The following is a 4,318-nucleotide window of genomic DNA, read 5'->3' on the forward strand; positions in this document are numbered from 1 at the left end:
AACTGTGAAAATGCTGATACCAATGTGTATGTAATTTATTTCTAACACGTCCAAGTTTTGTTGCTAATGATTCAGGTCTATGTCTTCGTTCTTGTGATCAGTGGAATTTTTCTGTGTTAAATATTACCGCAGAAGACTGTCAAGGTGAAAGCTTTGGCCTGTCGTAGTAATACGTAAGTTGCAGTTACTTTTCTTAAGTGGTAACTTCGATTTCTGTTCCTGAGATGTGATTATTGCTAATTTCCAAGAATGATTGTCTGTCGAAGTTGCGGGGTCCAAACGATTCATCTCGAATGTGCGATCCTAAATCGATCAAGCGCCTCTGGTGTCGGGCGTTATGATAAATTATTTGTGATCGTCATTTTTAACTGTTTTCCGTCGTTCCCTTACTTGATGCTGTAAGTTACACACCTCTGCGATTTATTTGTGAGTCGCTAGCGAAACCCAGACGATTTATGTCGATAGTGGGTGGGATGTCTGGTGTTCTTGACATTTCTTCGGCGGATTCTTTCAAATGAAAAAATCTAATTCCATGCTCATCCAGCGTAGAAAATTGTTTCACTTTTTTGTCGCAAATATGGAGTACTACCGGACGAGGAAAGGAGGGTCTGTGTAGGCTGTGGTGGTGCGAAGTGTGTAAAACTTCGTAAGGAGAGTTTCGATGCTGAAATACCGTTACATTTTCATTGCGGAAAACAAACGAGTATCAGGAAGCAAACATGGTTCGACTCTTCCAAATTGTCCATCCAGACCAGCGTAATTCTTCTATTGTGTGATATTGGCAGAGTTTACCGAGGCTATGGCAAAAAGAGAATTGTTCCCGTAGCGTACACATCACATGAAACTTTCACATGACGACAACACCGACTTCGAGTAAGTCGTCTCCTTCGTAATTACAAGTATTTTTGTAACGCTCTTCTTTTCTCGTTGCTGTAGTGACCACCGTAAACGTATTCATAACGCCCGCCACCAGAGTCGCATGATCGATTTAGGATCGCTCGTTCGATATGAATCGTTTGGACCACGCGACTTCGATAAGCAATCATTCTTTGAAATTACCTGATTATATATGAAGGAACAGTCATGGTCGCAAAATCTTATTTATTTAAAATGCCGGGTTTATATTATAACTTACATTATATTATAAAAGTGCATGGTGATCAGGGAAGTGAGTCTTGCATAAAATGTACAAAGATTACACTAAACAGTCGTGATGTTTTATCCATCTGCTGGAGCTGGCGGCGTACTAAGCAGCTGCGTGTTGTCAGGACGATAACTGCTGCTAGTCACTGAACAGCCACGCGTCAAATACTGTTTCATATCGTCTCCTCGGGAAGGGCATTGTACTGTATTGTATTGTATGCCAACCGGGGACCTAGAAACGACGGAGAGGCTCCGTCCCCGCCGCATCCGCAGTGGTCCACAACCCCACGACGACTACCGCAGTCCACTTCACCCCTCCGCCGCCCGACACCGAACCCAGGGTTACTGTGCGATTCGGCCCCCGGTGGACCCCCCACGAAACGTCTCACATCAGACGAGTGTAACCCCTATGTTTGCGTGGTAGAGTAATGGTGGTGTACGCGTACGTGGAGAACTTGTTTGCGCAGCAACCGCCGACATAGTGTAACTGAGGCGGAGTTAGGGGAACCAGTACGCATTCGCCGAGGCAGATGGAAAACCGCCTAAAAACCATCCACAGACTGGCCGTTCACCGGACCTCGACACAAATCCGCCGGGCGGATATCGTGCCGGGGTCCAGGCGCTCCTTCCCGCCCGGAAAGCCGTGCGTTAGACCGCACTGCTAACGGGGCGGGCGCGGGAAGGGAATAGTCAACATATATCTTCTGACGCCAATAGACATTATATAACGTCACCCAGGCAACAGCGTACTACAGCATGGTCTTTGACAAGCAACGGCCGACATATCGCCATTTCCATGGAAACGGCGTCGCCTTGAAGTAACAACAAGAGCCACCAGCTGGCCTTCAACGTTGGCAGAGCCTTTCGCGTTGGTGCTCTTGTATTTGAAGTTTATTTAAATTTAAGAAACCTTATTAATGACCTGCACTATTTATTTGAACAGCAAAAATTGTACCTGGTAGAATGGCAGAGACGAATAACGCGTGGTTTTTACGCTTACTCTTTGCTCGTAATTATAACGTTCAGTTCCTGCAGGTGAAACAATTTTCATAACCAGAATTTGGCCGACTGGAGTTGGTTCCGTAAACGCGATGATCACCAGAGCCAGGCCTTTGTTCTCTTCGCAGTGTCTTTTGAATTGATGGCACGTGACACTGTTGACTGCGGCCCGTCCACAAAATAAGGCGTTGAGCTCAGAGCCACTACTGATGCTATTTGAAATGAGGTGGCTGTGTGTTGGCCCCCTTAGTATCATCATTATTATGTCCGCCCCGGAAGCCGAGCGGTGCCGGCACGCTAGCTCTGTGTGTTTGGTCAGAGAGCTGCGTGCTCTCTGTAATAAAAAAACTGAGTCAAGGAATTAGCGATGAACTTGAACGGTTGTCTTGTGACGTCCGCCCAGACCAAACGCAACGAACTATACCGAAAAAAAAATAAATAAATAAAGAGGTTGTCAGCCCGACAGAATGTCACTCCTAAGGGCCCGGGTTCGATTCCCGGCTGCGTCGGAGATTTTCTCTGCTCCGGGACTGGGTGATGTGTTGTCCTAATCATCATCATTTCATCCCCATCGACGCGGAAGTCGCCGAAGTGGCGTCAAATCGAAAGACTTGCACACAGAGAACGGGAGGCCCTAGTCACACGACATTTTTTTTATCATTATTATCACGATAATCTTTCACGTAACGTACCTTGTCCTTCAGCTGGCAGCGTGGCGTCTTACTGAAAGATTTGCACCGAGAAGTGGTTACGAAAAAGAATACTGGGCGTAGGTGTGAAAAAAAAATCAATTGGTTTATTGGACATCCCATGAGTGTAAGATTAATGAAGCATAAATAACATCATATACAACGCCAGAAGATGTGAAGAGCAGCTTAGCCCCGAGTAAGCGGATATGCGTAAGTGAACCGTTTTAGTATATATAGGGTGCAAATCAAAACTACTGACAAAATTTCGGAGGTTGTTTAGGAACATTTTCTGAATGTTATAAGGGTTTCGTGGACTCCGATGGCTCGTTAAGCCGTCCTCTCACGGGACGTAGAAACGAACATGAGTGTGGAACTGATGACGTCACAGTGTGGAATTACACAATATCCTAACAATATCCTATACTACAGAGCGTGAAATTGAAGATTGAGGTGCGACATCGTTTTCACGTTCCATGCTCTACAGAGTTTCGTGGGTTTTCTTTATCACTGAGTACGTGTTACAGTATGGATGTAAGTTCTTTCGAAGCATCACCAAATTGAGGATTTCCTGGAAACGTGTCGTGTTATCTACGATTTTTTTATGATAAAATGACAGGAAACTGTATACTAGTAGATGAAAGCCTCCTGTGGGCAACGGCCTTGCCGCAGTGGATACACCGGTTCCCGTCAGATCACCGAAGTTAAGCGCTGTCGGGCATGACCGGCACTTGGATGGGTGACCATCGGGGCCGCCATGAGCTGTTGCCATTTTTCGCGGTGCACACAGCCTCGTGATGTCAATTGAGGAGCTACTCGACCGAATAGTAGCGGCTCCGGTCAAAGAAAACAATCATAACGACTGAGAGAGCTGTGTGCTGACCACACGCCCCTCCTATCCGCATCCTCAGCTGCGGATTACACGGCGGCCGATGGTCCCGATAGGCCACTTGAGGCCTGAAGACGGAGTGCAAGGCCTCCTGTATTTGAAGTTTTCAGTGTTATGGCTTGTGTGTTATGCAAGTATACTGTATCAGTGCTACGGTACAATGACGATCAATCAAAAGTACGTCGTTTTGTAGCAGTTTGTCAGAGTTAAATACCAAATAACGTACGGAGATACAGTTTTTATACAGTGTATACCATATACGGAGTCTTGAGACAAATGTTGAAGGTGAATGTCGAAGCTGCAGCTGACCTGATAGCGCCGTGAGCTGAGAGAAGAATAGCACGTTTGCGTTCACCTCCTTCCAAATTTTTTTTTCACCTTTTGTCTTTTAAAAATTTCTGGAGCTTTCTGATTAATTTTATATAAGTATTATTTGCGGTAGTCGATGTTATTTATTGCAAGTAATGTGTTTGCAGCAATTCTTCTTGCAAAGGCTAACGACTGGAATATTTCACAAGTGGCCATAAATCTTAACGTAACTGACAGTCTATGGAAAAAAGTAAACACAAGGTACACACTGGAATTTTTTCTTTTATCATAA

General features: G+C 45.2%; 1 pseudogene; it reads left to right on the plus strand.

The window, feature by feature from the left end:
* Positions 1-3,481: 3,481 nt before the first annotated feature.
* LOC124557393 lies at positions 3,482-3,599 on the plus strand (annotated as a pseudogene).
* The last annotated feature ends 719 nt before the right edge of the window (positions 3,600-4,318 follow it).

The sequence above is a fragment of the Schistocerca americana genome, chromosome 1 (genome assembly GCF_021461395.2).
Source record: "Schistocerca americana isolate TAMUIC-IGC-003095 chromosome 1, iqSchAmer2.1, whole genome shotgun sequence".
In the NCBI taxonomy this organism is placed as follows: Eukaryota; Metazoa; Arthropoda; class Insecta; order Orthoptera; family Acrididae; genus Schistocerca; species Schistocerca americana.